The 27815-nt window shown below is 42.8% G+C and overlaps 1 long non-coding RNA gene across 1 annotated transcript in view; it reads right to left on the bottom strand.

Moving 5' to 3' along the window:
- Positions 1-1699: 1699 nt before the first annotated feature.
- The window catches only part of LOC101907852 (uncharacterized), a 40354-nt gene continuing 14238 nt past the window's right edge, over positions 1700-27815 (bottom strand). Inside the window, exons 3-4 of the long non-coding RNA XR_009496021.1 lie at positions 4560-4653; positions 1700-4037 (exon numbers count right to left, since the gene is read on the bottom strand). This is a non-coding gene — a long non-coding RNA (uncharacterized lncRNA). The remainder of the gene's footprint in view (positions 4038-4559; positions 4654-27815) is intronic.

Raw genomic sequence — 27815 nt, 5'->3', positions numbered from 1 at the left:
GAATCTCATCTTCCCAACCAGGGATTGAACCCTCACCCTCTGCTTTGGACGGCAAAGCCTTAATTAACCACTGGCCTGCCAGGGATGTCCCTTGAGGTCTCTTTCCTTGGATCTGCTGAGTATGTTATTCTCTGCCTTCTGACTTTTAGTCTTGTTTTTCCATATTATCTGTTACAAATAAAGGCGTCCACGAAGCTTTGATCTGTTAAACATGTGTATACTTCAAGGAAAGGACTGTACTTGACGCTATCGGGGGAGGCAGCTGAGAGTTTGGGGTCAGACGGAGGTTTATTTCCCTTATGCGTGTGTTACAGCTCCAATTTAAAAAGCAGTTTCAAAGAATCAATTAAAGGAGTCCTCCCAGCCCTGCCATGGGTCAGTAAAAATCCTGACCTAGCCCTGAGAGGTGCGACGCAGCAAAACCTGACAAGATGGAAAACATGAGCCCTCCAGCCTGGCACACTGCCCAACTCCTTTCTTAGTGAGTTAGAAAGTCCCACCGTTGGCAGTCACAACCCAGGAGAGAAGACGGAAGTCTCCAGAAGGCTGCTGTGAAGATGTATAAATAGGCTGGCGAAAGAAGGAAGACTCCCTGAACAGCATCCCCTCTCACACACGTAAGCAAAAAGTCAGCCAGGTGCCACCTTGGCCTTTTCTGCAGAGACACATGGACACGACATGAGACAGCAAAGAGTAAATCCTGTTACCCAGGAGGCGGCCGACAGGGCTCAGGACACACAACACCGCCCCCAAAACTCAGAAAACAGACAAGGAATCTGGGGCAAGTGCGAAGAGACTGAGAGCCACGCACGCCGTTTTGTGATCTGCCTGGGTGCACAGTAACACCTCGGAGGGGGCTTGGGGTGGGAGCAAGACTTGAGTGAACTGAGGCTGCAAGGAAGCGACAGACGGGCTTGTTGAACAGGGTTCAGAAGATCATTCTGGGGAAGCGAGGGCCCAAACTCAGACCCATCCAAGTCCCTCGCCTTGACTCCAGCTGCTGTGCAAATGCTTCTTGCCTTATCAAACCTTTGTTAAGGCCTTAAAGGAAGGGAGCCTTAAATGATCTTTCATGTCACGTAATCATATAAACAGAGGACCTTGAGCTCAACGGGGACTAGCACAAGAGCAAGAGGAAGTGGGTACATCAGGGCCACGGGGAGCTCAGGCCCAAGGGGAGGAAGTCCCGCTGGGCCACGAGGCCCAGGTCCTGCTCAGCGGAGGGCCCTGGGATTTCCTTTGCACAAGGACCTTAAGAACAGGGTAGGCAATTATCTATCAGGATGGTATGAACCGCTCTAGCCTGAAGGCAAAAGGTCTTATGAATGACTCCTTTGACCTGCTGACTCTGGGTGTTTAGTCACAGATTTTTTTTTTTAACTTTTTTTAAAAGTCAAATTAGATGTTGGGTGTTTTGTTTCTTTGGCTGTTTTTTGTTTGTTTGTTTTTTTCCGTTCGTGGTTGTCTTCATTTTAGTGGAATTACTATCCCATGTAATGTCATGTGTGAGCCCTTTTTCCCAAGCTACATATTTCTGACTAGAGAAGTGATTTTTCTATCATTTGCTCTCTTGAGATGGAACGCCTTTGCACTCATGTATTCCCATAGTCTGAGTTCAATCGTTGCACTGAATTTGTCCACTCTTCCTACTGTTTAAATTAGGTTCCCTGGTTTGTCTTTATCCCAGGACATTCTCTTCTCTGGGTAGTCTCCATTTAGTTAATTATAAAATGGTTCTTTCCCTGACATAGTAACTTCTTTGATGCTGAGGTCTTGATGTGTATGTAACAGGGGAAATTAAAGTGCCTAGTAGAGTACAATGTCAATGCAATTAGATAGAGTATGTGGAAGAATTTGAAATTGCCTTCTATCTCCAGGTCCGATTATGGGCACCTTGGGTTTTTAACTCTAGGTTGTATCCAAAATAAAACATGTTATCACCATATTCTCCAGTGTCAAACTCAGGCTTATTGCCTCCATAAACACTTTGCACACTGATCCATCATCTCTGTGTTCTTTAATTCATCCATTCTCCCTGCAAAGACCAAATTAATCTACACTGACATTTCAGCCATAAAAATGAGCCCCACCATCTCTGCTCTGCCTCCTTTTTCCTTTTAAACACACAGCTTAAATCTGCCCCTTTCTCCACCGTGGTGTATAAACATTTCGTTCCAACAGTCTACTGTTCCCACTCTTACTTGTAGGGAAATTCAAACCTTCTGTCTAGGGCAGGGTGTTAGGAAGCAGTCTGGTGAGTGACTCAGCTCCAGGCCGGAGATGCTTTGGCCGGGAGCTCCAGTCTGAACCCTAGCCATTTGGTCACTGCTTGTCATAAGACAAATCCTTTAAACCGTAGGGATTTCATTATCCTCTTTGGTCACACAGGGAAGAAAACGGCTGCCCTGCCTCCGAACCTGCCCCCTGGGATGGGTGCAGACCAACACTGACAAGTTAAAGGAGGCCAGGAATGCTGATCAAAAAGTAGCAATTTGAGCTCACAAGCCATTTCCCCCAAAGGTCAATTAGACCCACAAGATTTCTCCAGCACACACAGGAAGTCTCAGCCTCATCTATATTTAATGCACTTCCCTTCTCACTGGTCCCCATAAAGGTGAGTTTGGGGTGTGAAAACCATTTACCAGTAAAAGTTTCCATGCGGCTACATTTCAGAGCCCCAGTCAATGGCCTCCTTTATTTTCACTTTGAATGTAATAAGTGTCTGCTCAATCGCAAAACCTGGATATTTGTTGAAACATACACACTCCATCCCCTTAACGACGTTGGCAACTGACTTCAACGTACATTATGTTGGCCTGGGGATTCCGAGACTACCCACTAACCCGCTGGTCAGCTCGCTGTGTGCTGTAAAACTCTTTAGTCTTTGCAGCGCGTCTCACAAGCTAATGATTCTTAAGAGAAAGAAACATAAAACCATGAGAGGACAGAAATCGTGTCCTTCTAAATTACAATCTGGTCAAGAGAAAACAGAGAGGCTAGCCCAGCGACCAGTGACTGTACTGGGGAAAACCATTTATCCATCGAGAAAGGTGGATGAGGAACGTGGCTACCAGGTTGGAAATGGGATTATTCCAATGCACCAAAATGAAAGAAAGCGTTAGTGGAATTGGAGGGTTCCTGGTGGGGCTGGCTCAAGAGCCCTGCTTGATTCTGGCCTGAGTAGAGGGCAGGGATGGGACACGTATGGGTTAGTGTCCCTGGGCAAATGAGCATCGTTTCAGGCCTCAGGGCAGGCCATGTGGGCATCTTGAGATGAGCAGGACATCTGAAAAGCAGCCTCTCAACCCTAATACAGGCCTAAACATATGTCCTTCGGGGGTGAGTAAACAGGTCCTGGGGTGGACCTGCTTGGAGATTCAAGTTTTATGGATTTGTTTCATCAAGACTCTGTCTCCAGGATCTGGAGGTAGGACTTCTGTGAGCAGGGTTCATTGGAAGGACTGATGCTGAAGCTGAAACTCCAATACTTTGGCCACGTCCTGCGAAGAACTGACTCATTGGAAAAGACCCTGATGCTGGGAAAGACTGAAGGCAGGAGGAGAAGGGGATGACAGAGGATGAGATGGGTGGATGGCATCACTGACTCGATGGACATGAGTTTGGGTGGACTCTGGGAGTTGGTGATGGACAGGGAGGCCTGGCGTGCTGCAGTCCATGGGGTCGCAAAGAGTCAGACACAAATGAGCAACTGAACTGAGCTGAACCAAACTCCAGCCCTCACCATCACAGACATGCTGATACAGAGCTTCTATCATCCCCTCTTCCCTGGTACATCAGACGGTACAGATCTGCCTGCAGTGCCGGAGGCCCAAGTTCCATCCCTGGGTTGGGAAGACTCCCTGGAGAAGGGAATGCTACCAGTCTACCCGCTCCAGTCTCCTTGCCTGGAGAATCCCATGGACAGAGGAGCCTGGCGGGCTGCAGTCCTTGTGGTCACAGAGTCGGGTGTGACTGGGCAGCTAACAGGTTATACAGCTTCCCGGGTGGTGCTGGTGGTAAAGAACCGCCTGCCAGTGCTGGAGGCATAAGAGACTCAGGTTCAATCCCTGGCTCAGGAAGACCCTGGAGAGGGCATGGCCACCCACTCCGGTATTCTTTTCTGGAGAATTTCACTGGACAGAGGAGCCTGGTGGGCTACAGCCCATAGGGTCTCATAGGGCTGTAGCCCTCACACGACTGAAGCTACTTAGCAGTCAAGCAGGGAAAGAAGGCTGACAGGTGAAGCCTCAGGCCCATAGATGAGAGACAAGCCCATCTCCAGTTAAGAGTTTCAGGAATGCTCCGGTGGGTTTTAACCCCATCCTGCCCAGAGGCGGTTCTGACTCCCAGGATACGTGGGAAACGCGTTGCCTCCATCGTTCCTCACGAGAATGGCCGTGCTGGAAGGGAAGCGGATCTGGGCCCCCTCAGACGGTGTGCACAGCTGAGGCAGAAAGCGTAGAGCAGAAGAGGGAGCAAGCCCTGCCCGTTCTGTGTGAGAGGCGGGGAGGCCGGGGGTCCCGGCCGCGGGAAGGGGCGAGGCGAGGGGCCCAGCTTACTTCGGCTCCTGCTGCAACTCGAGGCAGAAGTCCTGCTGAGGCCTGAGCCGAGCCTCATCGGTGGGACAGCTGACCGCAAGCTCCTCCAGCGCCTCTGGAAGCAACGAAACAACACTCGCGTTACGTGAAGGCGGCAAGAGGACTTTCAGCAGGGATTTCACCCTGCCAGTGGGCAGGAGCTAACCACAGGGCTTTCCCAGAGCTGCCTGGCTCGAGGTGACGTGAAGTGAAAGGCGCTCACTCGTGTGCGAGTCTTTGCGACCCCATGGACTATACAGTCTGTGGAATTCTCCAGGCCAGAAGACTTGAGTGGGTAGCCTTTCCCTTCCCCAGGGGATCTTCCCAACCCAGGGATCGAACTCAGGTCTCCCACACTGCAGGTGGATTCTTTACCAGCTGAGCCACCAGGGAAGCCCTGGAAGAAGCTCTCACATAAATGATGGAATGGCTTATCTAGGAAATCCAACAAATCATCTGCAAGCAGCTGGTAAGAAAAATGAGTTCCGTAAAGTCTCAGGATACAAGGAACAAGCAGGACCAGCCACATAATTTGTAGCAGCCCATTGCAAAATGGAAACACAAGACCTTTTGCTCAGAAGTTACTAAGAGTTTCAGAACAGTAGCAGCACAGCATTAAGCTGAGCACAGGGTCCCTGAGAGTAGGACCCTGTAATACTGCATGCATTGGAATGACCTTGAAGCCAGTCCTTGACTAAAGCAAAGCTGGCCAAGTACAACGACAAACCCATAGAAATTGCAGATTTCAGGACTAAAAAAATATAACAGTGTGTGGATAAAGAGAAACTATAGCTGAAAAATGGAAGGAATAAAGTAGAGCTAACAGACATAGGGCAAGTATTGAATCATGGGGCAAGGGATCATAAAGATTCTTTCTAGTCATACAATTTAATCATATACTGAGACAGAAAAATGAACTTAGTTAATGCAGAAAACAATAGAGTGAAATTTATGAAACCATATTCTCACACCACAACGTAACAATACAATTATAATTAAGTAGGAAAAATAAAATTTTGCAGAAACAAATCACACGGGAATTAAAATGTTAAATCCTGTATTAAATTACATAGAGGAAAGCTACAGCAGCAAAAGTATTTTTTAACACAGCAACCATATAAGCGCAACAAATACTTCCAATTAATAAGATGCTGACAAATGTCGTCAGAAAATGTATCTCCTTAAATATATATTAACAATAAAATGAGGGTAGAAACACCACGAATTAATTCTGTACCTAAAGAGCTTTAAAACAGAGTAAGATAATGAACCAAACTAAAGTAGGAAAACGAAAAATACAACAGGAAGGTTTTAAATAAAGCAGGAATAATCACAGTAAACCAACAGAATAGGAGTTTGCATTTTGACACAGTGGACAAAATTGATAAATCATTGGCCTAATGAAAAGGAGAAATTACAAATTAGTGCAATCAGGGAGAAGACAACTAAAATAGCTAAAAGTTGTGTTGAGAAGCACTCAGGGTATTCATAGAATATGTGTCCCCCTTCTGCAGACGGAGACAGTGGTGGATAAAGGGGGACAGAGACAGAGGAAGCTGGACTCTCGGGCCTGTGCTAATAAAACTCATCTCAGCCCTTAAATTCGAGACGCTCTGGATGATCTGCAGCAGGGGAGTGAGGTCCGAGGGACCCACACTCCTGTGAACTGGACTAAGCAGAAGGATCTTCCTTCCTAGGAGTTTTGCTCAGACAGAGTGATGCAGAGATTTGAAGGCTCGTTTTCTGAGGCCAAGGGTAATTCATTTATTCCATGCCAGTTCACTGGGAGTGTGAATTTCTCTCATACTCTTACTTCCCGGTTGGGTTTCACACTACACCAAGCCCGGGGGGACTGGGTGAGGGTGTGCAAACGTGTTCCAGTTTTGAGCTTGTTCACCCCGTGAGTCCATTGTGTTTTCTGCTGGTCATGCCTTTGGAAGCAAACAAGCCTGAGGTTGAGCTCCAGTTTAATTCTGACTGCCTGGGTGACCTTGGAAAAAAGATGTCATCTCTCAGGGCCTCACCTTCCTCATCTATAAAGTGAGGCTTAACATAGTGTCTATTTTCTGGAGTTTCTGTGAGGGTGCAAAGAAGATAATGAACCCACTGCATTTCTGGTGTAGAGCAAATTTCCACTTAATGGCAGCTGTCATTTTTTGTTATGATTACACATCTTTGTGTAAAAGCAAATAAATAAGGAGTGTGATTAAGTCTGTAAAAATAAAAAGGTCAAGAACACTGCTCTTGGCTATAAGTCTATGGCTAATTGATTTAATAATCATGTGCATATGATTTCTTACAAACGTAACAAAAAACATATGCAGTAAGGAATAGGAAATATTGTTAATTCATGATATATGAATAGGAAAACTGAGATACGTATGACCCTGATACCTAACTGGAGAATTGTATAGCTTTTGAAGAATAAATAATCCCTTATGCTACTTAAATTATTCCCCAAATACATATTTTAAAGTATGATTTGTTTCCATAAAGAACAATATTTCTTAAGTAAATTTGTTGGGCCTTAGCAGGGCTAGAAAATCTCATTAATGAAACAAAAATGGAAAATCTTAGCAAACAAAATGTAATAGGTTTGAAAATTGTCCAATATGGAAAAAGCAGGATTTATTCCAAGAATGCAAAGTTGGTATATTATAGCAAAATATTTAATAAAAATTAATCATAAAAACAAGCAAAATATGCACAGTGGATTACTACCTTAGCAATACAAATACAAAAGCTAGCTTGCTATATTCCAGAAGAAAATAAATACAGGAAAAAAATGAAATTTTAAATTCTGTTTTGGTAAGTGAATGAAGCTATATTTAGAAAGTAGAAATAAACAAGTTATTAAAAAAATGAAAAAAGTCAATGATGTCAACTCAGAACAAATTGGCTTAAAATATGTAAAATACAGATAGAAAAATAAATATATAATAAATAAAGCAAAAATGAGGCACCTGCGAAGCCTAAAATTAGACGAGATAACAATATTTTTAAACTAATGAAAAGGTTTAATGAACTATAAAGTAAAAGTTCTCATGATATAAATATGTAGAACTTTATAAATTTATGGAACACATCATCTGTAAACATAGAAGTCATTAATACCAAGTACTATCTAAAGGTATCACTGTATTCATGTTATATTTCAAGTTACTTTAAATTCTTAAAATAATTGTAAGAATCATGGGAATTAGGTATGAACTATTCAGGTCAGTTCAGTTCAGTCACTCAGTCGTGTCCAACTCTTTGTGACCATGGACTGCAGCACGCCAAGCCTCCCTGTCCATCACCAACTCCCGGAGCTTGTTCAAACTCATGTACATCAAGTCAGTAATGCCATCCAACCATCTCATCCTCTTTTGTCCCGTTCTCCCCCTGCCTTCAATCTTTCCCAGCATCAGGGTCTTTTCTAAGGAGTCAGTTCTTCACATGAGGTGGCCAAAGTACTGGAGTTTCAGCTTCAGCATCTGTCCTTCCAATGAATATTCAGGACTGATTTCCTTTAGGATGGACTGGTTGGATCTCCATGCAGTCCAAGGGACTCTCAAGAGTCTTCTCCAACACCACATTTCAAAAGCATCAATTCTTCAGTGCTCAGCTTTCTTTATAGTCCAACTCTCACATCCATACATGGCCACTGGAAAAACCATAGCTTTGACTAGATGGACCTTTGTTGGCAAAGTAACGTCTCTGCTTTTTGATATGCTATCTAGGTTGGTCATAGCTTTTCTTCCAAGCAGCAAGCGTCTTTTAATTTCATGGCTGCAGTCCCCATCTGCAGTGATTTTGGAGCCCAAAGAAATAAAATCTGTCACTGTTTCTATTGTTTCCCCATCTTTTTGCCATGAAGTGATGGGACCAGATGCCATGATCTTCGTCTTCTGAATGTTGAGCTTTAAGCCAACTTTTTCACTCTCCTCTTTCACTTTCATCAAGAGGCTCTTTAGCTCCTCTTCACTTTCTGCCATAAGGGTGGTGTCATCTGCATATCTGAGGTTATTGATATTTCTCCCAGCAATCTTGATACCAACTTGTGCTTTATCCAGCCCAGAGTTTGTCATGATGTGCTCTGCACAGCAGTTAAATAAGTAGGGTGACAATATACAGCCTTGACGTACTCCTTTCCCAATTTAGAACCAATCTGTTGTTACATGTCCAGTTATAACTGTTGCTTCTTGACCTGTATACAGATTTCTCAGAAGGCAGGTAAGGTGGTCTGGTATTCCCGTCTGTTTCAGAATTTTCCACAGTTTGTTGTGATCCACACAAAGTTTTTGGCATAGTCAATAAGGCAGAAATAGATGTTTTCCTGGACCTCACTCACTTTTTCAGTGATCCAATGGATGTTAGCAATATGATCTCTGATTCCTCTTCCTTTTCTAAATCCAGCTTGAACATCTGGGAGTTCTCAGTTCACGTACTGTTGAAGCCTTGCTTGGAGAATTTTGAGCATTACTTTGCTAGCATGTAAGGTGAATACAATTGTGCAGTAGTTTGAACATTCCTTGGCAATGCCTTTTCTGGAATTAAAATGAAAATTGACCTTTTCCAGTTCTGTGGCCACTGCTGAGTTTTCCAAATTTGCTGGCATATTGAGTGCAGCACTTTCACAGCATCATCTTTTAAGATTTGATATAGCTCAACTGAAATTCCATCACCTCCACTAGCTTTGTTCGTAGTGATGCTTCCTAAGCCCCACTTGACTTCAGACTCCAGGATGTCTGGCTCTAGGTGAGTGATAACACCATCGTGGTTATCTAGGTCATGAAGATCTTTTTTGTATAGTTCTCTTGTGTATTCCTGCCATCTCTTCTTAGTATCTTCTGCTTCTTAGGTCCTTACTTTTTCTGTCCTCTACTGTGCCCATCTTTGCCTGAAATGTTCCCTTGGTATCTCTAATTTTCTTGAAGAGATCTCTAGTCTTTCCCATCCTATTGTTTTCCTCTATTTCTTTGCATTGATCACTGAGGAAGGCTTTCTTATCTCTCCTTGCTATTCTTTGGAACTCTGCACTCAAATGGGCATATCTTTTCTTTCCTCCTTTGCCTTTAGCTTCTCTTCTTTTCTCAGCTATTTGTAAGGCCTCCTCAGACAGTCATTTTTCTTTTCTGCATTTCTTTTTCTTGGGGATGGTCTTGATCCCTGCCTTCTATACAATGTCACAAACCTCTGTCTATTGTTCTTCAGGCACTCTGTCTATCAGATCTAATCCCTTGAATTTATTTGTCACTTCCACTGTATAATCGTAAGGGATTTGATTTAGGTCATACCTGAATGGTCTAGTGGTTTTCCCTACTTTCTTCAATTTAAATCTGAATTTGGCAATAAGGAGTTCATGATCTGAACCACAGTCAGCTCCCAGTCTTGTTTTTGCTGACTGTGTAGAGCTTCTCCATCTTTGGCTGCAAAGAATACAATCAGTCTGATTTTGGTATTGACCATCTGGTGATGTCCATGAGTAGAATCTTCTCTTGTGTTGTTAGAAGAGGGGGTTTACTATGACCAGTGCTTTCTATTGACAAGACTCTGTTAGCCCTTGCCCTGCATCATTCTGTACTCTAAGGCCAAACTTGCCTTTACTTCAGTTATCTCTTTGACTTCCTACTTTTGCATTCCAGTCCCCTATGATGAAAAGGACATCTTTTTTTGGTGTTATTTGTAGACAGTCTTGTAAGTCTTCATAGAACCATTCAACTTCAGCTTCTTAGGCATTAGCAGTTGGGGCACAGACTTGGATTACTGTGATACTGAATGATTTTCTTCGAAAACCAACAGAGATCATTCTGTCATTTTTGAGACGGCACCCAAGAACTGCATTTAGGATTCTTTGGAACTATTTGCAAAATTAATTAAATAAATTGAAAATCCAGAAATAATTTAAAGGCATCAGACCAGTGCTATCCAAAAGAAATATTAATATAATGTGAACCACATATGTATTTTAACATTTCTAATAGCCATAGTTTGAATGTACAAAGCGACAGAGGAAATTTATTTTAATAATGTATAGGATCCAGAATATAAAAATCATTATTTCAACATATAAGCAATATAAAAATTATTAATGATATCCTTTGCATTCTTTTGTTCACATTAACCTTCAAGATCCAGTGCTTATTTTATATCTAAAGCACGTATCAGTTCAGACTAGCTATATTTCATGTGGCTAATGGCTCCTATTTTGGATAAGACAACATAGATAATGATAATATTTCACAAACTATATACATGTATATACATACCTATTTATATATGTGTATGTATTTATGTATACATATAAATAACATGCATATTTATAAATGACCTGGAAGAAAAAAGTGAATATAAGTTTGTCATCCCATTTGTGATGCTGTAACAAAATATTAAATACAGGTGGCTTATAAACAACAGAAATTTACTTCTCTGAGTTCTGCAGGCTGGGAGGTCCAAGATCAGGGTGCCAGCATGGCCTCTTTCCAATGAGAACCCAACTCCTGATTCATAGCCAGCATCTTCTTGCTGTGTCCTCCCATGGAGGAAGGGGTAGGGAGCTTTGTGGGATTTTTTTTATGAGGACGCTAATCCCATTCATGAGGGCCCCACCCTGTTCACTTTAATCACCTGCTAAAGGCCCTGCATTATAACACTATCACACTGGTATCAGGATTTCCACGTGTGAATTTGGCAGGGTGGGGCGAGGGGGAGGAACAAATATTCAGACCTGAGCAACAGGTATTATCACTGTAGCCTTACTTATAAGGTCAATTCACTGGAAATATTGACATGGCACTCAACAGGGGCCAGGGTAAGAACACAGTGTGAAATCAGTGAAGTAAAGTGCTCTGTAGCAAGTCTATAGACACGGCTGATGTCCCAGAGAATGAGACTGTAAAGTTGCGTGAAGTAAACAGAGGCTAAACAACACAACATGCACCGTTCCTCACAACTGTGTTGAAAAGAAAAATACCTAATCGTGAGGAATGCAATATGAATACTGACATAAAAGTGCAGTGTGTGAGTATATTCAAAGCAGTTTTACATTAATCGTATTTGATGGATGTGAGGTCTCCTTTTCTCAGAAAGGTAGTGCTGTTTATGAAGGAAGGAAGGGAAAGGTTGTGCTATATTGCAACATAACCACAATAGTTGCCAAATTTGGTTAAACAGTGCCGTTGCACCAGTGTCTGATTAGGGACATTCAGTTGTATTTATTTCTATTTCTCTTACATAATTTAAAATGCTGCCGAATAGTAATAGCTTTGTCTTTTTCACCTGGAGTTCCAGGAGAGAATTAAGCTTCCAGATCCTAAGACATCCATTCATAGTGTACAGTGGATTAACTTTTTTCCTCATCATCTGGAATTGTGTTAGCTATGTGCCATCCTTGGGAGAATTGCCACTTTAATCATTTTCTGTGTTTTCTGCTTCAGAAAAGAAACTCTGGTAAATTTACTAAAAATCATTGACTTGTTCACTTAAAATGGATGAGCTTTCGGGTGTATATATTATACTTCAAAAACATTGCTGTTGTTTAACTCGTTTGGCTATTGAAAGAGCAAGTGGTTTCCTTTGTTTCATTTTCTTCTCTTTGTCTAAAAACATTATAGGTGTACACATATTAAATGTATTCCTGTGACTCTCCATGTCATGTTTACCAGCTGGGACTCCTTTACTTGGTGTGTGTGGGGTTTGTACCATGACACTTAATCACCCCATTAACACGACTAGAAGGTATATTGATTTAAGCAAGTCTGAGACACTAAAATTAACCATTGAATATTTGCCTTTCAGGCGGCTATGAAAATTCTTATTTCCTTCGTCACTATATTTCTTAGTTCTTGGGGTCCAACTTTAATACTGACTAAATTAGGCCATTTTGCCGACATCTGTGGCTCTGCACATCCATCATGCCATTCGAATTATTTCTTCAATGCAAAGTTTGTAATAAAGAAAAACTAGCAGAGGAGCTTCTGAGTATTTAGGTCCACATTGTACTTTGTGGTTGCACGGCCTGTGGTCAGAATTTGTCAGTGGAGACTTCTGGACTTGAGGCGACCTGTCCTATGGCCCCATCTCCAGGCCAAACGTTCCTCTCGATGCATTGTTTTGTTACTCCTACAGATTTTTATTAAGTTTTCAAAGCACATACAGTGCTTACTGTGCTCTAGGCACTGTTTTAAATAAAGTGAAAGGTGCTCAGTTATGTCCAACTCTTTGTGACATGAGTCGGATAAGACAGTCCATGGGATTCTCCAGGCCAGAACACTGGAGTTTGTAGCCTTTCCCTTCTCCAGGGGATCTTCCCAACCCAGGGATGGAACCCAGGTCTCCCACACTGCAGATGGATTCTTTACCAGCTGAGCCACAAGGGAGTGTTTTAAGTAACAGATATGTATTAACCCATATAACCCCTGCATTGTGAATTAGAAGATCATTAAACACTATTACAGTCACTGTCATTTTACAGATAAGAAAATTGAGGCACAGAGAGGCTAAGTCACTTGTCCAAGACCACCCAGCTAGCAAGTGGTAGAACCAGGATTTGAACCTGGCTCTGGAGTGTGTCTACTCAACCACGGTGCTGTTCTGTTCCCCACTTCTCATCTGTTCTAGCTTCCCAGCATGACTCGAGGTCTGAGGTCCTGTCCAGGTGAAAGAGAGTCCCCAGGGCAGACGTCTGGAGACAGAGGTTCTGATGTTCGCACACCAACAGATGGTGGGCCCACAGGTTAGGAGGGATGTTCTCGATGTTGAACAACCCCGGTGCCCTCTGTGAAGTGTCTCCCCCCAGCCCTAGGTCACCAGCTGCTGACTCTGTCACGTCACTAACAGCCCAGTCCTGGCCCCTTTGCTGAAGCTCAGACAATCACAACTTTCCCCTCTCATCTTCTTCTCCCTCTAAGTACTGTGGCAACTTTAAGAGGATAAGGGGTGTCAGAAGAGGGGATGATACACGAACTTCTGAATAATTCTGCTTGTATCAGTGCATAGGCCAGGCCACCATCAGCCCCTGGAGGCTGTCCCAGGAAGATTAATGATGATCCAAAATCAAACGGAAACACACCAAGGCCAAAGAGCAGTGAATCAAGCCCCCGATGAACGCGCTCAGAAGGCCCGGCCTTGGCGCGCACATCAGACAGCAGTCAGTGCTGTGAGACACGCAGGAAAACCGGAGAGGAAGGGGTGGAGGGTGGTTGGCAGTGTCTATTCATGGAAAAGGCTTTATTCCTATCATCTCACACGAAATGCAAAGGCCCACTGGGAAGAAACCGAGTGCACAGTTTATCAAGCTGTTGACAGCCCAGGACCCTTCGTTCTGGGTTCTACAGAATTCTGTCAAAAACTAAATGGAATCGCATTCAGACAGTCACTCCCTGGGATGGACACCCTGATAAACTGACTCTGAGATGGAGATTAGTGCCCAGGAGGTTTATCAGGAGTATTATGGGGACCAAGACCCGCAGAAAGGAAGGAAAGAAACCGGCCCCGGCAGAGGAAGGGGTTGGGCTGAGCTTGTAGTCACAATCGAGGCCCCAGCCAGCCCCACGGGGAGCTCTGGACTGAAGGTGCCCCGCAGAGCTGGCAAGGTGGGCACGCAGGGAGGCCAGGCCCTGCACCCTCCCACCGACCAGCTCCCAGATGGTGGCTGCCCCGGAAAGAGGGCATGACCTTGGCGGAGGCCGCTCCGCCCAGACAAGCGAGGTTCTGAAGAGGGTTTCAGGCTGTCTGCTGACCGTACTCCCAGCAACCGAGGAAATGGGTCCTTAACCCCGAAGGCAGATCTGCATGCTGTGCAACGTCACCCACTCTGTTTCTTTATCAACACTTGCTGAGCATCAGCTGTGTGTTGGGCATTCAGCTCAGGACTGTGGGAATAGGACTAGAGATGAGATATATATATATGATGCTAGTCCTTGAGGATTTTCCGATATCCAGAATAAGAAATCTTCACTCCATACCGAGAGTAAACCCAAAGCCTTCGATTTAAAAAGCACTAGGATTGAGTTTGTTTTTGTTTGGCTTCAAAGCCAATTTGTTTTCCCTTTCTCTATTTTGGAGGGGATCTTCAAGAGTTCCTTTAGGAAGGATACAAATCTGTGTCCCTTGGAGCTCATTTAGATGGCTTGACTTTTTATTGAGATTAAAGAATCATGGAATTTTAGGCTTCAAAGAAACATTAGGGATTATATGGTAATAACCTGTCTCCCAAAGTTGGAGATGTCCTTACTGCAGCATCTCTGACCGGTGGTAACTTGGCTTTACTTGCATACCTCCAAGGACAGAGAACTCACTGCCTAAAGAGGAGCCCCTTTCCACTGTTGGATAGCTTCCACTGTCACTCGCAACCTCCACCCACTGATCCTAGTTCTGCCGTCTTGAGCAATGCCAGGTACCATAGTCCCTCAGGAATCAGAAGACACCTGCCCAGTTCACTATCTCCTCCAGGTTACACATGCTCACTTTTGGCTGTATGTCATAGGATCCCTCAGGAATCGGAAGACACCTGCCCAGTTCACTATCTCCTCCAGGTTACACATGCTCACTTCTGGCTGTATGCCATAGGATCCCTCAGGAATCAGAAGACACCTGCCCAGTTCACTACCTCCTCCAGGTTACACATGCACACTTCTGGCTGTATGTCACACTATCTCCTCCAGGTCACACATGCGCACTTCTGGCTGTATGTCACACTACCTCCTCCAGGTCACACATGCGCACTTCTGGCTGTATGTCATAGGATTCTTTTAAGTACCTTCCTAGTATTTCTCCTGTGTCCTTTCCTCTATTACTCCTGGCCTTAGTTCAGATCTTAGCCTTATGCTGTTGCTTCTCACAGGCTCTCAACTGCCCTCCCCAAAACCATGATATTAAAGGCCAGAATCATCTTTTGAAAACACAAACCTGGGACATCCCTGGTGATCCAGTGGTTAAGAATCTGCCTGCCAATGCAGAGACACAGGTTCGACCCCTGCTCTGGGAAGGTCACACATGCCTTGGAGCAACTGAGCCCAGGCACCACGGCTACTGAAGCCCACAGCCTGCGCTCTGCAACAGAAGCCCACACACTGAAGAGCAGTCCCTGCTCACCACAACTAGGGAAAGCCTGCACAACAGTGAAGACTCCATGCAGCCAAAAATAAATAAAATGACAAAAAAAGAAAACCCCACACATCTACTAGTCACTCTCCACCCCACCCCAACTGACAGTTGTTTGAATCCAAGACCCCAGTCTCTAACAGCACAAAAGACCTTTCAAGGTGGGCTCCTGCCTGAGTTTTGGGGCTGAACTCCCACCACATCTAACGTCCACTCTATGCTCAAAACAGCCTCCTGTCTTCTTTCACATTGTCCCCTCTCCCTGCTCTGCCTGATCTGTCTTTCTCGTGAACTCCTATTTAATCCCAACATCCAGGTGAAAGCTCAGCTCCTCCAAGAAGGAAACACAGAGTGGTTCCCTTCTCTGCTTCTGCAGACCTGCCCAGCCCTCTCCTTAACCGTTCACCACCTTGTTAAGCAATTACCAGTGATTATCAGTGATTATCTAATTACCAATTAGAATGTAAGCCTTTGAGGGCCAAGAATTCTGTGTTACTCTTGCCATATGATAATTGCATACATAAGTAAATAAACGAGTGAGTAGAAAGTGAAAGGATATAAAATACTTTTTCAGAACCTTCATCTGCATAATAACTCCCCTCTGAATTGTGCTTCTCTTAAGATCTCTTAAGGGCATCTTCACTCTTTGAGTGAAGTGTACAATACGTTCTTGAACCTGAGACCAGAAATTTGCATTCCTCCTGCACAGTTGTATTTGTAGAGTTGTTGCCTGTCGTAACAAAGTCCTATCTTAATTCTGTTATGTGTTATGTTAACTAGCCCTGTCTCAGTTTTGTAATGGGTACCACTCTTATACCAGAAAAGGGATAACTGTATGTCTTTGAATAAATTACTGACAAAATTGATGACTAGAATTGGGCCAACAGCTCATAACTTCCCTCTAACAGCTTCCTTCCAGATGCCATGACAGCAAGCTATAATACATCTGCTATAAAAAGTTCAATCATCTCCTTATCTTGGTACCATTGAAAAACTAGCCAAATCATAGATTTTTCTTCATGTATGGTCTATCATTAAAGTTCAGTATTTGTTTTAAAGAGGGGGTTCTAATGTGATTAGGGAAGCAAGTTAGGGACAATTTTCTTAGATTTTTCCAAAAGTATATTTCAAAAATCTTATCTTTGAGATAAGATTCTTGACCCCATGCTCAGCCCATACTGATGACATGAGTCATAGTTTGAACCAATAAGGAAGAGAAAAAGACGATTCACTAACCCATTCCTGGTTCCTTCCTAAAGCCAGAGTGCATTCCTCCTCCCGTTTCATCTTAACCTTCATAAGCTTTGTGTTTAGCTTTACCCTTACTCTGAAAACATATGCCTTTGGGTATTTAATCCCTCCCTGCAACAAAATGGCATAGCCAGGTTACAGATTAAATCTTGCCCCCTTAATCAGTTTAGAGCATGTCTCTTACTCCAAGGCGAAAACACTTGTTGTCTTTAGTGGTTTAAAAGTGGGCTCCCTCCAGAAAGGTTCTGACTGTTCCTTCTGTTGTTAAGTGTATGCCAGGATCGCTGTACTAGAGCCTGCGTCTCTCAAATGGAAAAACAAGGTTCATTCGTAAGATCTAAGAGTTATATGGGGGGGAATAGACAAGCTGTGCTCACTTTTCCAATTTCAGTGTTGGAACCACAGTTGATGCTCCATAAAAAGTGGCTGAGGAGCTAAAAATAGCATGGCCCCACTGGTTTAAAATAGGGACCCTCAACCCTATCCTAGGTCTTTTAGAAAAGTTTCTGGCTCATTCACAATAGGAGTCAAAAAATGTTACACTCAATGGGAGAAATCTGTGAGTGAGGGTACGGAATATACAGAGGAATGAAATTTAGAGACTTCCAAATCCCACTGGAATGTGCAAATTAAGAGACATGAAATCCATCCCCATCATGGGTCTCATGAATGTTTTTCATTGACCTTTTCATCATGATAGAGTTTTTAAATCCACAAGGAAAGTTAAGATGTCAAGACACTAATACATTTTCATGTGTATTTTGACTTTGAATGAGACAATCTAACCTTGTTTTTTATTTTCTAAAAAAGCTGTTGATCTATTTGAAGGTTATTGTAACATTCAGCCCCCAGAAATCATTCCCACCGAGGTAAAAATGAGACTAAAGCAATTATTCATTAAATTAGAACATTTAAAGAAAACTCAGTGCTAGATTCAGATGACGCCAATACCTTGGTTGTTCAAATTATAGTCAACTTTTTCCAAATAAGCTGGTTAGGAATCTAAGAATGAGGCCGTAACCCATTGCCTTGCTGAAAAACGCTAGATAACGTCCCTCCAGCAGTAAGACATTCATGAAGTCCAAAGCACAGCATTACTCATTCCTCACTTCTGACTCAAATTTTCACAAATAATCCTTCTTTAAATGTTGCTGCAATGGGAGATATAAAGAGCAAAGTTGTTTTAGCACAACCTTACTCTTGTTTTGTTCAGTTATGAACTGTGTTTAGCTTCACACTTTTGATCTTGTGCATTCTGGATGATATATTTGCACACACACAAGCGTCTCTATATACATTAGAGATAGCCCTGCTATGACAGCTATGATTTAAAAATCCTCCATACAGCTACTCACATAAATTTCTTTTACAGTAATCTATTATTTTCCACCATGGAAATACTTCATGCCATCAAAGTAAGAAAAATTTCATATAATATATGTTGTAATACCCTTTATTTGAGGGTATGACATTGCAGTTATGTATAAGGAAAAGCCAATGAAAAGTAAGTGTTTATATACAGTTAATTTTACTTTTGGAAATAAAAAGGGAAAATGGATTTACAAATGTCAGTGCTGTCAGGACATATCTCCCTAACAACAGTAAAAGAAAGAACACTTCCTGTCAGTCTAGTTCAAAGGTATTCATTTCTGGGAAATGTTTCTAAACCACTGTGGTCTGCTATGATTGGACCCTCCTCTGAGGTTCAGTGGAAACTGAATGTTATTTCACTCATCTTGGCCCTTAACTATAGCCCCTCTTAGATTCAAGCACGGAATATGAAGTCACCTGGGGATAGGCTTGAATCTCATCTTGGTCTTCCTCAACAAAAAGGAGCAACCTTCCACAAAAGGTTATTTTAAGGATTAATAAGCTAATGAATGCAAAGCATTCAGCCCAGGGCCAGGCACACAGTAAGAAATATAAAACCTATAGCTATTACTACGATTTGACCGTTAATGTGGATTATAAACTCGCTGAAACATAGAAAGGTGAAGTGTCATGATGTTTGCAACTTACTTTCAAATGGTTCCAGGAAAGAAAAAAAGCGTTTTGTTTTATTTTTAATCCCTAACCAACCCTAACCCTAATCCCACGGGTACACCACATTTCATGAAACCTCACTGTCATAGCTGGTTCCCCAGCCGCTCTCTCCATGAGTCTGTTTTATCCACCACTTCATATTCTCACCTCACCAGCTCTCCAAACCTGTGACTCCATCCTCCAGCTCTTAATAATCTTCTGATGTGACTTCTGTTCTGATATCTGATTTAGTTTCTCTTTCCTTCTGGCTTGTGGTAAGTCTTTTTTCATGATTTTGTCAATTCCTTAACTTTTTTAACTTAAAATGCCACCGTTTAATGTATATTTGTGGTAAAATAGACAATTCAATCTATCCTGGAACACAGAGAGGAAAATAAATAAAGGTCGACCTCCTCTCCCTTCGTGGATCCACTTCTCAAAACAACCACTCTTCGTAGTCTAGCATGTATTCTCTCAGATAATTTTTCTATCCATGTTCAAGTTCAGTTCAGTTCAGTCACTCAGTCATTTCCAACTCTTTGTGACCCCATGAACCGCAGCACGTCAGGCCTCCCTGTCCATCACCAACTCCCAGAGTCCACCCAAACTCATGTCCATTGAGTTGGTGATGCCATCCAACCATCTCATCCTCTGTCGTCCCCTTCTCCTCCCACCTTCAATCTTTTCCAGCATCAAGGTCTTTTCAAATGAGTCAGCTCTTCGCATCAGGTGGCCAAAGTATTGGAGTTTCAGTTTCAGCATCAGTCCTTCCAATGAATATTCAGGACTGATTTCCATATTCAAGGATAGGTACATTTCTATTGTTAAAATTGTTTTATATATATATATGTCTTTTTTCTTATTACATTAGCTTGGACTTCTATAATGATGTAAATTACCAGTAATAACAAATAACCTTAAGTTATTTCTGACTTTCCCCCTTTCCTGTCATATTCCCATTTTAAATTATATTTCTTTTTATAGCCTCTGCCAAAATAAAGTCTTATTAGTGGGACTAGCCTAATTTCTCTACAGGTAAGAGAAATCGACCAATTAGACTCTTAACTCCTTAAAGCAAGAACTACTCCTTACACTTTGCATTTCCTTTTGGACTTATTCATTCATTTGCTATCACCACGTGTTCAGTAAAAGGACTAAATAAAAGTTACCTCCATCTGGAAGTGAAGTCAGTTTTGCTACAGACTAGTTCTGATGTACTAGAAGTGTGCCATGCCTGTTCTGCAAAATGCTGTTGGAGGCTGAAACCTGAAACTTAATAGCTTCTAGTAAAATATACTTCAAGCAAGTTTTGTCATTTTAGTCCTGCCGTGACTAACAATTAGGTGACCACATGCAATAATTTGCCTAAATAAAGGTGTCAAATGAAAAGCTAACAAGACCTGCTAACTCATTTTATTTATTTATTTTTTTGTAAAATCCAATAAAACCTATTGACACACCCATTTCTGGGGCTGGAGTTGAGATGAGCAGGAAGGATGATTGATGAAGGCAGGACATCTCTATAGTAACCACAGCGCATCCACACCAATATATTTTCCCTGCAAAGTCAGACAGTGAGCTGACCACACGGGCATAACACCCAGTCTGTTAAACAATAGGAATAGGGTCTTCCTCAGGAGAAAACGGCAGCCACAGTCATTCAATTTCTGTATTTTGCTGTAAGAAGTTTGAGTGGATGGAGTCATTGAACTTTTTGTTATTGAGTCATGAGAGTACATTATGGAGTAAATTTTATCATATGGAATTATATTTTAAAAAGGCTGTTATAAAAAAATCCTAAGTCAACGTATCTTGCTATCATTTTTGTTCTTGTGGTAATGATGTCTTTTCAATTATTAGACTTGTGTATGAGAAAATTCGTACTCTTGGAAAACCACTGAAGTTTGTCAAATTAAAATGCAAAGAAAAAACTGATATTTTCTTTTAAGTGGTAAGTGATTAATTCCGGGTTTTTTAAGGTGGAAGAAATGAGTTTTCTCTTTGACAGTGATTAGCTTCATAGCATAGTGATGCTATGTAACATAACTGAAACACAGAATTTCAACCTTAATTTAACTTGCACGTTTTCTGTCCTCTGCATCCTGTGCTCAAAAAGAAATGACAGCCTAAAACCAGGTAAAACTTACAGTACTACATCAGAAGACTCTTTACGTTAGAAAGGAAACTGATTTCTTTGATCTGAGCTTAGGTTTAAAGTAATCGAATTGTCTGCAGAATTCAATTCTCTACTAGATTGATTATCTCAGCCTATTTTCAAAGTTGCCCCCCTAACAGTGTTTCTGCACCTATTTTTTCATTATTCAGTTCAGTTCAGTTCAGTTCAGTCTTTGCGACCCCATGAATCGCAGCACGCCAGGCCTCCCTGTCCATCACCATCTCCCGGAGTTCACTCAAACTCACGTCCATCGAGTCGGTGATGCCATCCAGCCATCTCATCCTCTGTCGTCCCCTTCTCCTCCTGCCCCCAATCCCTCCCAGCATCAGTCTTTTCCAATGAGTCAAGTCTTTGCATGAGGTGGCCAAAGTACTGGAGTTTCAGCTTTAGCATCCTTCCTTCCAAAGAACACCCAGGGCTGATCTCCTTTATATTATTACCCCTCTATAAACCTTTTTAGACAATTTTTCCCCTAATTGCCCCCTCTCTCATGAATTTTAATACTACAGTTACATTGTATATCTCTATACGTAACATAATCTATGCTTTATCCATAAAAAGGGTAGGTTCTTCACCAACAAAATCAATTTTTACTCCTTTGGGGCACTATCATCCCTGTTGAGAATGAAGTGAAGTCAAAGTCGCTCAGTCGTGTCCGACTCTTTGCGACCCCATGGAATATACAGTCCGTGGAATTCTCCAGGCCAGAATACTGGAGTGGGTTGCCTTTCCCTTCTTCAGCGGATCTTCCCGACCCAGGAATTGAACCGGGTCTCCTGCATTGCAGGTGGATTCTTTACCAACTGAGCCATCGGGGAAGCCTTTGGGAACTCGTGGCGTACCTTTCAAATTCATGTGTGTGCCTGAGTGGATGTATTTTACTTTCCTTCCCCTATACAGGATTCAGAATTCTTTCAGCAACTCAAATCTAACATTTACAAATTTAAGTAGATAAAATTTAATTTGTAAACTTAAGAAAAATTTGGAAAAATACATAAATATTTTTAGATATGGTAAGCTTGGATAAAACATCAGGAAGAATTCAAAATTATTTTTTTCTGAGAATATTCATTGACCTCAGCATTTGTTTATGCTATTAACTGGGGAAAAAGCAACATACAAAATTATATAAAGATAGTTTATAAATTTTTTAAAAATATAGACATACATGTATACAAATGATTGGAAAATATTCATTAAAATGTTAAAAGTTCCCCCTGGAGTGAAAGATTGTAGATGAGTGGATTTCTGTCTCAACCTTAAACATGTATTTCCAAGTTTTCTATTATGAGTTTGCATCACTATTATAGTTGAGGAAAAATGGTTATCAACAAAATATTTATTGAAATTAGCTCATATCAGGGAAAGATGGAATCATGTGTATTTTATAATACTTGAAGTAATGTATTTCTGTAGCCTTTGGGGAAAGGTTTTGGTTTTTTATTTACATGTCATAAATAATGGTACACAATTTCCAGTCCTTTATCTCCTTAGTTACTTCCTCAGCAAAAGCATTGACCCTTAACAAATGACAAATGGACAATGACCTAGGTCTTTAGAAACTATCCTTCTGTAGAATAAATTTTAATGTATTTCAAGGCTACAGGGGAATCATTCAGCAAGCAAACGTTTGCTGATGAGCTTTTAAAGAGAGTGAATCCCTAAGCAACGATAAGCCATTATGCACTTGATTTCAACAGAGCCTATTTAGGTAATGACTCAGATCTGAATATCAGCAACTTCGGGGGCTACCGAAGGAAAGATACTTCAAATATCATTTGAGTTACACAGTTCACAGAGTGCTCTTACTTGATGCTCCCAACAACCCTGAGTGTCACTTGATTATTATTTGTGGGTACACGTGGGGCAAGTGAAAGAGTTGATATTCCAACCCAAGACTTTGACTTCAGGTTCTGCATTCTCCCTTCTTTGGACCATTCTTCCTTTCTAAATAAAAGCAGTGAGTACTTTAACAAGCAGGAGTAAAGTAACTAAAGCAATTAACCAGGACTTACAATCTTACCAAGAATGGTTTGCTATCTGTTCAGTTCAGTCGCTCAGTCATGTCCGATTCTTTGCGACCCCATGGACTGCAGCACGCCAGGCCTCCCTGTCCATCACCAACTCCTGGAGCTTACTCAAACTCATGTCCATTGAGTTGGTGATGCCATCCAACCGTCTCATCCTCTGTCGTCCCCTTCTCCTCCCACCTTCAATCTTTCCCAGCATCAGGGTCTTTTCAAATGAGTCAGCTCTTCGCATCAGGTGGCCAAAGTATTGGAGTTTCAGCTTCAGCATCAGTCCTTCCAATGAATATTCAGGACTGATTTCCTTTAGGACAGACTGGTTGGATCTCCTTCCTGTCCAAGGGACTCAATTAACCAGGACATACAACCTCACCAACACCAGCTTGCTGTAGAGCAGAGTTTAAACATACCCCCACTCACTCCCACACTCCTGTGGCCCTGCAGAAAGAGCCACTGGCGGCCCAGGGCTGGCCTGCAGCCCTGCAGGAAGGCTCCGCCCAGACCGCCATCACCAGGTTCTGCCTCAAAGCCTGGGTCCTCTCCTCCGGTACTTGCAGGATTTAGAGGAGGGAGCGAAAGGTGAAGGGATGAGACCACAGCGTTTCAGACGGCCAGGCAGGAAGCCTGCGCCCTGGTGGACTCTCTGAGTACTCTCAGCACCAGGCGTTCAGCAGGAAGCATGCAACAGCGCACGCCGTTTGTCTGGGCAATTCCAGGTCAGCCCCGCTCACCCACCCCTACCTGCATACATTCAGAACACCAGCCCAAACACCAAACACCCCGGACTACACCTCTGCATGACGGAGCCACTCAATCTACATTGGGATGGAAAAGCAGCTTACATGTTAAAAATATATAGGACTTCCCTGCTGAGCCAATGGCTAAGAGTCCTCCTGTCAACTCAGGAGACGAGGGTTCGATCGCTGGTCGGGGAAGATTCCGCCTGCTGTGGGGCAACTCAGCCCGTGAGCCACAGCTGAAGGAGGAAACAGACAGAGCTGGACTCCCTCTTAGGCCAGGCTGCAAACATTAGGCTACACACATGGTCCCCCTCCCAGTGGACTCTGAACTTTGGGCCCTGTGTCTACAGCAGCGGCCTACCAAGGGAAAACCAGAGCCCCGGATAGAAGAGCCTCAGGACTTGGACTTGGACTCTCCGTTGCCTAAAAGAACATGCTAATTATCTCTGTAACAGAACACAGTGGTAAATTCCATGATGTTTATGGGATATGACCACAGGCCTATTGATAAATGTCCACTGTTTATCTAGTCTTGTGACACATGAATCATGGGTTAACTTTGAGCATATCTCTCTTTTACCTTGTCCAGACTAGTTTCAAGGAATTCGGGGAGGTGGGTTTGGGCAAGTGCACTCAGGGTATATAAGGTTTTCACAAAAACGGGTCGGGGTCCTTGGCTAAGAGGAGACTCTGCCTTGGGCCCACCAGTGTGATAAACTGCACTCCACTATCTGCATTGTCCTTCTGAGTGAGTTTGTTTCCTGAACGCGTGGTTACAACACAAGCACTGAGCCCACGCTCTGGAGCCTGTGCTCCCCAACACGAGAAGGCCGATGACCAGAAGCCTGAGCACCGCAGCAAAGAATAACCCCTGCTCAGTCGTGCCCAACTCTTTGCGACCCCAGGGACTGCAGCCCGCCAGGCTCCTCTGTCCATGGAATTTTCCAGGCAAGAATTTTGGAGTCAGTTGCCATTTCCTACTCCAGGGGATCTTCCTGACCCAGGGATGGAACCTGCATCTCTTGTGTCTCCTGCTTTGGCAGGCGGGTTCTTTACCATTGTGCCACCTGGGAAGCCCCATACCCTAACTAGAACTGGTAAAAGAAAAAAGATAGACAATTCCAAATGCTGATAAGGATGCAGAGAAACGGCAACTCTTAGACAGTGACAGCCAGCAAGTAAAATGCCGCAGCTGCTTTGGAAAGTAATTTGGTAGCTTATTATATAGTTAAATGTTTCCCTATCCCATGATTTAGTCATTGGACTTCTGGGTATGTATCCCAGAGAAATGAAACCATGTATCTACCTCAATAAATGTGTGGAGACTTCCCAGGTGGCCCAGTGGTTCAGAACCGCCTGCCAAGGCGGGGCATGCAGGTTTGATTCCTGGTCTGGGAAGACTCCACATGCTGAGGAACAACTAAGCCCAGGAGTCCCAAGTACTGAGCCCACATACACACATACTGAGACCCGTGCGTGCCTGGAGCCCGTGTTTCATAAGAAGGGAAGCCACTGCGAAGAGAAGTCCACGCGCCACACTAGAGCAAAACCCGTGTGCAGCAGCGGAGACCAGTGCTGGCAGAGATAAAGAAAGAAATGTACGTGGACGTGCACGGCAGCTTTGTTCATAACAGCCCCAGACTGAAAGCACCCGAGTGTGCATCACAGATGAGTGAACAAATTGCGGTATGGATTACTACTCTAATTTAAAAGGAGCTTCAGGAATGTAGATAAACCTACATAAAGCATAAATAAATTACATAAATAATGCAGATAAATCTCAAAACCATTATGTGAATGATGCAAAAGAATATACACTGTAGAATTCCATTTATATAAAATTCTAAAACCTGCAGCCCTTATAGTCACAGGGACAGAAGTCAGGGCAGTGCATGCATAGGAGGGGGTGAGGGGAAGAAGCAGGGGTGTGCTGTCTGTCAAGAGGCGGGATGGGCCTGTACTGGGTGAGGGGGACATCCACATGACGAGTGTGTGCTGGAGAACAGGTGGACACATTCGCCACCTCATCAAACATGATACTTTAAGTCTGTGCACTTTATTAGAAGTAAATTATGCCTCAATGATTCAATTAATACCAAGTTTTAACACACGTGTTTTCTAAAAATAAAATGTACAGTACTCTGTAACTCAAAAACAACAAGAACATTCCTTTCACAGAAGCTACTGATTAAAGTCTATGAGTCTTTCTGTCTGGGCACATATAAGGATATAAAGTGAGGAAGTGAAGTCACTCAGTCGTGTCCGACTCTTTGTGACCCCATGGACGGAGGCGCCTAGGCTCCGTCCATGGGATGGAGATCCTATAAGGATATAGGATCTCACCTAATCAAGATTTCATTGCTTGTGTTTAAATCAGATGTATCCTCTTAAGACTGTGGGATCTTATGCTTTTGTTCTATTACCTCCCTGACCCCTCTGGGTGGGTGGGAGGGTGTGTGTGTGTGTGTGTGTGTGTATGTGTGTGTGTGTGTATGTGTATGTGTGTGTGTATGTGTGTGTATGTGTGTGTGTATGTGTGTATGTGTGTGTGTGTGTGTGTGTGTTTGTGTGTGTGTGTATGTGTGTATGTGTGTGTATGTGTGTGTGTGTTTGTGTGTGTGTGTGTGTGGTGTGTGTATGTGTGTGTGTGTGTGTGTGTGTGTGTGTGTATGTGTGTATGTGTGTGTATGTGTGTGTGTGTGTGTGTGTGTGTATCTCTGCGTGTGTCTATGTGTATGTTTCCATAAGCAACAGAGAGCCAGTTATTGGTCAGAGGTGGTCAACGAACAGCTCTACTGACATGGAGACAGGCTATGCAGTTTGAGCTCTGAAGTGACAAGCTTAAATCATTTTATTTCAAGACCTGTGTTTTGTGTGAACCACAGTAGGTACCCAACAACCGTTATTGAATGAATGAGTGATTGAATAAGTGAATAAGTCAGCCTTCATCCTTCACTCACTAGAAACATTTTATTTAGTGGACACCAAAAATTTCACCTGGCTTTAATGTCCCTTGCCACCTACTCTATGTAAGCATATAATACAAATAAAGCAACAGCTAAAAAAAAAAGAAAGAAAGAAAGAAACACTGAGAGTGATCAAAAGGAAGTATATATGATATGAACAGGGAAAATCCAAGATAGCATCTAAGAGGATATTTTCTCTCCTTTCCCCTGACACTTGTTTACAACCAAATGTCTTCTGATTCAAAGAGAAAAACGTTGGGACTTCCACGGTGCTCCGGTGGTTAAGATGTCGCCTTGCAATGCAGTGAGTGGGGTTCCATCCCTGGTGGGGGAGCTAAGATCCTACATGCCTTGGGGCCAAAAAAACCCAAACATAAAATGGAAGCCATATTGTAACAAATCCAATAAAGAGTGTTAAAAAATGGTTCACATAAAAAAGTTTTTTAAAAAGTTGTTTAGTATTTCCAATTAAAAAGTAATATAGTCCATGAAATTCTGGCTTTGATCCTGGATAGATTCCGGGGGTGCGGGGGAGCATGATAGGATAAAAATTTGAACATGAATATGAATGGTTCTGTATCAATGTTAAATTTCCTGATTTCAGCAACTTTGCTGTGGTTGTGTAAGAGGATATCCTAGGTCCTAGAAAATACATGCTGAAAGACTTCAGGGTGAAGAGAAAAAAACACTAACAAGTCTAACATAAACAGTGTGGAAAATATAGGAAAGTATAAAGAACACGAAAATCACCCACACTGCCATCACCCAGAATAAAGGTAGTTTTGGAGACACATGGTTTTCATTTCTCATTTAAGTACGAGCCGACATCACTCAATAGCCTTAGGAAAGTTTCTTCAGTGGTTGGAGGGTTCCGTGACCCGTCTGACCATGTACCTATTATCACACGCTGTAACTGTTGCAGCATCTTCACGGTGACAGCCTGTCGTGCATTCCCCTGTCCTAAGAGACTA

The sequence above is a fragment of the Bos taurus genome, chromosome 1 (genome assembly GCF_002263795.3).
Source record: "Bos taurus isolate L1 Dominette 01449 registration number 42190680 breed Hereford chromosome 1, ARS-UCD2.0, whole genome shotgun sequence".
Lineage (NCBI taxonomy): Eukaryota > Metazoa > Chordata > Mammalia > Artiodactyla > Bovidae > Bos > Bos taurus.
Note: the sequence above shows the minus strand (reverse complement) of the source record. Positions and strands in the feature narration are given on the sequence as shown.